Raw genomic sequence first — 8,471 nt, forward strand, 5'->3', positions numbered from 1 at the left:
CAGGTCGTGCGATATATCCACTGGCTTATAGGCGAGGGAGTACGATGGTTGACTGAGAATGATTACACACGGTAGATGGTGTGTGTTATGCGCCGAACCACTTAAAAAAAAAATGCAACGCTAGATTGAGGTCTTAAGAACTTTACAAAATACAGTGGCTTTACAGATTTATAGCGTTATGCTTTATGCTAGAAATGCTGTCTGCGACTTTGGAATCAAGTCTTTCCATTCAACCACATATCTGCCTTGGATCCTAAGGAGATGTTTTTTAATGGTTATAGCCAATAGTCAATCATATTCGTGGCACTCTCATATCTCGAAACGAGCCACCTTTTTCGAACCTATCTGCCAGAGTAAGACACCAACGTAGTTTCTTAGACCGTCCGTCCACATCTAACTGCTCCTCAGTCTCTACCCCACCCTCCATGCAGCTTTGTCCGTGTGATCGTTGCAGTTTAAGTCGGAACTGAACAGAAGTTGGAGAGCGCTATATCTAAAACCTTGTAGCTCAGCCACCTTATAACAACACAAATATGTGGATGATCATACATTTTCTACGTGTTTTGCGAAGTCTGTTTTGTTAGTTGTGCTGAGTATTATTCTTGTAAATATGTTGTTAAGTTACAAATGCTATTTGTTATTGAAGGATGAGACTACACATGAAATGTTAACTTTTGTAAGTAGACATGCTGGCCTAGTCAGGGAAAAGCTATTATCAAAGAGTGTAATCATTGTAAATGCATTATTGCTGGGCTTTCGAGCGCTCCAAAAAAGTAGCAGTTAGGAGTCGCGAGGATACGATTGGTGTCGTTGGTTGTGTGTATTCGCCGGAGTGGCTATGAGTGCAGAGATAAAGTCTGTTTCCGAAGTGCGAGCAGTGAAAACCGAAATAGTTGAATGGCGGATGTTTAATTCGGGCATGCTGTGTGTATGGCATTTATTGGGCACAGTACAAATGCAGCAAGAGTAATTCACATAACATCAAGAGTACTGCGGACCCTTGTCCCTGTGGACGTTGGTACGGCAAGATGATCAACCTGTGCCCATTTTACCGCTAAATGAAGCCGCTCGACAAACCAACGGCATCATGAAGTGAAGTAAGATCTAGACTTTTTGTAACTTGAAGTGTAAGAGGCTGACCAGCGTAATTGGAATGTTTTGTTTAAATAACATTGTTCTCGTACATATTGTCACGTAAACAATTTTCCTAAGTCATTATCCAAGTCGTATCCATCCTATGCGTTTGTATGAACCGAGATGATCAGAAAATGAAGTGAACATTAATTTATTAGATTATCAAAACATAATTTTTCCAACTTTTGGGCAGTTACTTAATAATGAAATCTTTGGCTGTAGTATGAATAATGTCAGAAATAGAATGACGGAAAAGCCAGTATTAATTCATTTGCTAAAAATAGAGTAAATTTCATAATAAAAAATGATGGTAAATCTTTACGTAACTTGGACACTGAATTTCATGGTCAAAGCACAGTTCTAATTTGTAGCTTCTGGCATAATTTATAACTTTGTTACAAAGAAGTATCAGAGTAAGTGCTAGGTAAATGACGGTCCTTACCAGTGAGTAAATTCAAACAATCTCTCTGCTTGCTACAATTACGACAGTCAGTATTACGGTGAGCAAAGTAATGAAAAGTTTCTGCCCACAGCCAGTAAACAATCTTACTTTAATTGATATTTGAAAATTAATATAATATGTTGTATGTGTTTGCTATTTGGTTATTATCTGACTACTGTGACGTGTGTGGTGTGAAGTGCTTGGAAGTGTGTGTCAGGAACCGTAACTACGTTATGACGGCAATAACTATTCCTACGGTAGATTGCTTACGAGAATAAAGTTCAGTTTCAATTTAATTACTCTTGTTCCGGTGAGGAACTGGCTACCATTGGTTCTTTTCATTAATGACATACTTTGAAAACCTTTTTTACAAATTTTCCACTAACTACAGTTAATTAGAAAACTAGTTTACATAATTAAAATATGTAGTTAACCGAACTTTGTTTCTAATCGTCATTGCTAAAATACTGAGCAGTGGTGATTCGGTTATGACTTCATGTACTTCTCTCGGCTTTGCATTATTCTTTGCAGTAGATGCCTTTTCCCCACAGATTAGGGACTTCAGGTACACGCTCATATAGAAAAGTCTAATTAGCCGGAGAGGTAGGAGGGTTATAAACTGTTTACAATGCGTAAGGCCAGCGCCAAACGAAGCTTTCTTCTTCAACACGAGGTAGTAGTAGAAAGACAGTACAAGCAGTTATGGGACCTAGGGGAAAGACGAGGATTTTGTTGGTACAGTGCAGTGCGATGCATTTGCAAATTACATACAGGTACCGCAGTCCGAAGGAGATCTACATCCCTCAGAGTGCATTCATGCCTGTCATCCAAACATTCTCTCCATCATCGTTTTATTGTACCATCCTACAGAGGAAAAAAAAACTACAAACTATAAAAAATTCGCTAACGTCATCCGACAGGGAACACCATAAGATTTTACCGCGTCCCTCTCTTCCGATATACACTGAAGAGCCAAAGAAACTGGTACACTTGACTAATACCGTGTAGGGCCCCCGCAAACACGCAGAGGTGCCGCAACGCGACAGGGCATGGACTCGACTAACGTCTGAAGCAGTATTGAAGGGAATTGACACCATGAATCCCGCAGAGCTATCCGTAAGAGTACGAGGGGGTGGAGATCTCTTCTGAAGAGCACGATGCAAGGCATCCCATATGTGCTCAATAATGTTCATCTCTGAAGAGTTTGGTGGCCAACGGAAGTGTTTAAACTCAGAAGAGTGTTCCTGGAGCCACTCTGTAGCAATTCTGGACGTGCAGGATGTCGCATTGTCCTGCTGGAATCGCCCATTGAAATGCACAGTGGACAGGAACGGATGCTGGTGATCATACAGGATGCTTACGTACGTATCACCTGTCAGCGTCGTATCTATATGTATCAGGGGCCCCATATAACTCCAGTTGCACATGTCCCACACCATTACAGAGCCTCCACCAGCTTGAACAGTACCCTGCTGATATGCAAGTTCATGGATTCATGAGGTTCTCCCCATACCCGTAAATGTCTATTTGAATGATACGATTTGAAACGAGACTCATCCGACCAGGCAACATGTTTCCAGTCATCAACAGTCCAATGTCGGTGTTGACAGCCCAGGCGATGTGTAAAGCTTTGTGTTGTGCAGTCATCAAGGGTACACGAGTGGGGCTTTGGTTCCAAAAGCCCATATTGATGATATTTCGTTGTATGATTTGCACGCTGACACTTGTTGATCGTCCAACACTGAAATCTGCAGCAATTTGAGGAAGGGTTGCATTTCTGTCACGTTGCGATACTCTTCAGTCATCGTTGGTCCTGTTGTTGCAGCATCGTTTTCCAGCTGCAGCAATGTCGGAGATTTGATGTTTTACCGGATTCGTTATATTCACCGTACACTCTTGTAATGGTCATATGGGGAAAACCCCCACTTCATCGCTACGCCGTGTCCTACAGCCCGTGTGCCGAATATAACACCACGTTCAAACTCACTTAAATCTTGATAACGTGCCATTCTAGCAGCAGTAACCGATCTAACATCTGTGCCATACACTTGTCTTATATAGGCGTTACTGGCTGCAGCACCATATTCCGCCTGTTTACATATCTCTGTATTTGCTTATGCATGCTGAGCTGTGCGTGGCTCGTGTTCCCGCCTTCATGTATTTTACACCCTGTTTTTAACGTACTTCCACCTCACTACGTTAATTTAAATTACTACTGTCGCTGAGTTGCTGCTTTGTCTGACCGTGAGCGGCGTTAGCAGCGCGTATCGATACATCCCCTCTCGTAGTATCTTTGCTTGACTGCTATTACTTCCCGGTCTTGTCTGTCGTGAGGTAGTTCGGGTCGCGATTTCGGGCGGCCAGTGAGTAGGAACGTGCAATGAGTGCGGTTCGGACCTGTCAGTCGGTTGGAACGTGTCTGGAGGGCAGTCCGGACCTGCCAGTCGGGGAGTTGCAATGCGGCACTAGTGCAGTCGGGTTTGGGGCAGCAGTGAGGTCTACGTCGACATGGCTCGCCCGACCGTTGCCGCCACGCATCACGTGAGCCGGGCCATGGTCGTGGTGGATCGTCGGTCTTCCTACCAGACGACGCGTTTTGGCTCGCCGATCGTTAATGAGTCGGCTGTGTGTGTGTGTGTGTGTGTGTGTGTGTGTGTGTGTGTGTGTGTGTGTGTGTGTGCGCGCGCTTCGATCCCGATTTGTCTTCGTGTGTGCTTAGTTACTGTTGGGTATCGTTCAGGTCTTCGTGCAGTGTTTGTCAGGTTGTGTGTGTAGTTGGCGTTATTTCCACTGACGACTATTTTAGATGTTGTCGGCATTCTGAGAGCAGTCGGTCGGTTGTTGCGGACGAGGGAAGTTATCTCCGCGGGGTGCAGTCGGCTGGGCCGTTGGCAGCCCCTGCGCAGTATCGGAGCGTGTGTGGAGCTGTCTGATCGCTACGAGCTTCGTGGTTCACCGACCCAGGACGTCAAAGTTGAGTAATAGTTTCAACTACCCAAGCCACGTCCATTGATGTTGTGGTGGTTCGTTTCGGTGTTTTGCTGTTGGGGAGGTATTCCTGTGAGCAACACAGAGTGTTTCTACTGCTGAAATTAAGCCGCCATGCGGTGCAATTAACTATTTTGGTTGACTACAATTCGAGTGCACCAGAGGAATTTTCTGCCTTGTGGCTGTTAGTGTTCCGTTTACCTGCCCTGGCCACTAGCGTATTTTCAGGCATCGTCCTTTCCTCACCTGTTGTCGCTGCCCAACATCGCGTGTAATTTTGACAGGTAAACATGTCCCCAATGAAGTACATCAACGCCTGTTTGCAGCTAGGGTGTCCATTTAATTATCATTTCATTTCTAGCAAAGCTGCATGGTCACCCACGGTAACTGTTCTTTCGGGAACAGATACTACCGTCATATATAGTTAAACATACTCCATTGTGGATTATCACGTTTGTAATCTTTTCTGTTTGAGTTCTCATTTACTGATTGTCAGGAAGCAAGTCGTTGTTTCAGTCGGTCCGTGGCTGCCTCCTGGTTGGGTTCCGACGGATGAAGTGTAGTTGGGCTCACCACCTGTCTCGCCTAAGTGAACGAGGGCAGACCGACCTTCCTGGAGGCTTCTGAGTGGCACCGGTGTTTAATTATATGTTTTCAGCTACTTAAAATTTAAGGATTATGCTTATTTTTTCTTTTTCTTAAAAATTTTGTAAAATTTATTCTTAAATTTCTCTTTCAAGCCTAAACATTGCGGCCTTCTGTCTTTAAAAGACTATCGTAATGTAATGTAAAATTTTGAAATTTAATTTTGGCCTTCAGCCATTTGTATTGCACCTTGCATATGATTGTTCTGTCTACTTTGCTGTGATGTATTTTTTAATTATTTAATTGCTATCTTAATTGGATTTTTATCTTGGTGATTTGTTAAGATTTCTTGTTTGGCGGCCTTCAGCCGTGAAAGAGTTTCATTCGGTAAAGGTCCGGCTATGTGCCACTTTGGTTGTAAAAGTTATTAAATTACAATTAGAAGGTGAAACTGACCTCTACCTATTTGGCCCTTTCCGCTATCCTATTACATATTTTGCCCAGCGGGTTTAGCGGGCTTCTCACATGCCTATACCAGTTTCTTTGGCACAAATATCGTCTGCATGCTGACATCGAGCATATGTGACGATACTATTAAAAATACAGGTACTGATCGAAGCCACCTGCACATACCAGTGTAAAGTTTCATTGCCCGTACTGTAGGAGTAGCATATCCCACAGACTATCAGTCGCAAGAGAGGGTCCCTGGGTTGTTGTTTGATATATAGCTTTTTTCTGCTGTAACACATCCAAACAACTTATGACTACAACTTTTTACATGGCCATACATTTTGTTTTTGTTCCACCGCAACTTCAAGGTCTGTGTCAGGTTGTAAACTGACAGTAACATGTTTTTATCCACTGGTACTGACTGAGAGCTGGACATAGCATGCTGTAAATTATGCTGCTGCTCCCATAACACACATACACAAGATGATTTTAAATAAAAGACAGTCACAACATATGGAAACTGGAAGAGTTTCAGAGCATTATGGATCGTTTTCCAGATGGCTGTCCGAAGGTGATTGACGACCTCTGCATTTAAACTCATCTTGCCGGCCGTGGTGGCCAAGCGGTTCTAGGCGCTACAGTCTGGAACCGCGCGACCGCTACGGTCGCAGGTTCGAATTCTGCCCCGGGCATGGGTGTGCGTGATGTCCTTAGGTTAGGTAGGCTTAAGTAGTTCTAAGTTCTAGGGGACTGATGACCTTAGAAGTTAAGTCCCATAGTGCTCAGAGCCAGCCATTTAAACTCACCTTTCACAGTGATTGGATAACTGGTGACTTGGTGTTCCGTTTTGATTTATTCCTCATATTTCAGTCACGTCTGCAATCACTGTTTTGTTGCAAGATATCTTCAGAAGTTGTTGCCCCTCCACCAAACAAGTGATGTCAGTCAATCATTGTGTGTAATCAACAGCTTACCAGCAGACAGTTGGGATGGAAGAGACCCCGTTGGTCTACTCTAATAAACATCAAATTTGACAGTGCAATCAGTCTTAGCAATTTTACCAGCTCTTTCATAATTTCAACACCTACCAATGACACAGTAGCATGCTTCCCAGTTTCGTCACTAAACCCCCCCCCCCCCCCCCACTACTTTGCGAGTAACATATACTAGATTGCGAATGGAGATAATGGATACATCCACTCATTGTTAATTCTTGAATATATATATATATATAAAGTTAGAGATTGAAAGATAACCTCACATTGTCTTTGATCAATCCACCATCCAAAACTCTCACCAATTTAATCTGCAGCTGACCAGAAGTAGACCGCTACATTCCACATCTTCTGAAGGAGCAGAGAGAGCAGAGTCCGCAACTGCTGTTCTGCACTGTTCTTACAGCACCCATCCAAGAGCACAAAATCTCTCCAGATGCTCGCATGTCGAGGAGGTTAGCACCCCTTATCTGTGTATGGTAGATATGAAAGTGCTGTGATGATATAACAGACGGTTAAGAAGAAGTAAACGTGCAATTTTTATGCATGGTTGAGCTCCAGACAGACGGATTTTAAAGCATTTTACGTAAATCAACTGTGCTATCAATTGATTTATCCATTTTGCCTCAACACACAATTCTTAATATCGCCATCCGGCTCGTAAAGTACCTTTTCTAGTGTGTCTGGGATCAGTACCACGAAGGTATTGGTAAGAAAGAGAACATATGCACTCCTAAGGCTTCCATTGATATACCACAAAATTCATTCCCAGCTGGCAAAACCACTGCATCGGTATCGCCATCTTCACATATAGCTTCATCTAATTTATCCAGTACAGAATCATCTTCATTACTTTTACCAAGTTTACTATAATTGTTGCTAGTGACTAGTGCGTCATTAGAATTCGTCATACATTCTATCTCCACTATATTCAGATCCGTCTCTGCCTCTCTTTCGATGACAGAATTTTTCAACAAACATACATTCACTCCATCATTCACTACCCTTTCACCAAATAAATTCTCCAGCGCCACACCCTCATCATCATCATCATCGAATCTCTGAACACATTTTACGAAATTTCTTGCGCCCTCTTTATAGTTGCACCCCTTAAAATTATTTCTAATTTTCTTTTTATTTCTCATATGTTCCATCTCCAAGATGTGGCTTATTTGCCGAATTTCGACACCAACAGAATTTTTAAAATAACTTGTCCATTTCAAGGCCGGACCTAAGATGCGGCGATGTCTAATTTCCCGACCTCGTATTCTGGTGTAACATTTCGTGAGGCCCTATCCCTGAAAACTCCGTTCCTGGTTTTAATTTCCATTTCCCCTCTGAAAATTATTATTACGGCGGTAATTATTTATGTCATGGTCACTGTAATTTCCGTTCTGGTACTCATTTCATGGTCTACTATTCCCATTATGTGACTTAAATTTCAGCACCTTTTCAAGTTTTTCAATAAAACCTAAGAAACTCGTCAATGCAATTTGTCGAACTATGGACAAGATCCCATCGTAAAAATACCAGAAGTCGTCTCTTGAACGTTGTAATCTCCGTCAACACTCCCAGGGGACAATTTATAGGCCTCAATTTAGCCGGTTTACGCTCACAAAAATCCCTCATCGATCCACTTCCGCGTTTGAAACTTGATCCGTTTAGGATCTCATTCCGAAATCGTGTTTGTTTCGCTTCACTCCAGAATTTGTTCGGGAAACAAATCTCAAACACTTCGTAGGTAGTGAAAGAAGCACTCTTTAAATTTGCCAATGATTGTGCATTGTCCTCAAGATGTCTTTTAGCGAAATTAATTTTTGTCTCTTCCGGCATTTTTCTCACAAAACCATGTCGACATGCAACAATGAAATCAACTG

Source organism: Schistocerca serialis, chromosome 2 (assembly GCF_023864345.2).
Source record: "Schistocerca serialis cubense isolate TAMUIC-IGC-003099 chromosome 2, iqSchSeri2.2, whole genome shotgun sequence".
In the NCBI taxonomy this organism is placed as follows: Eukaryota; Metazoa; Arthropoda; class Insecta; order Orthoptera; family Acrididae; genus Schistocerca; species Schistocerca serialis.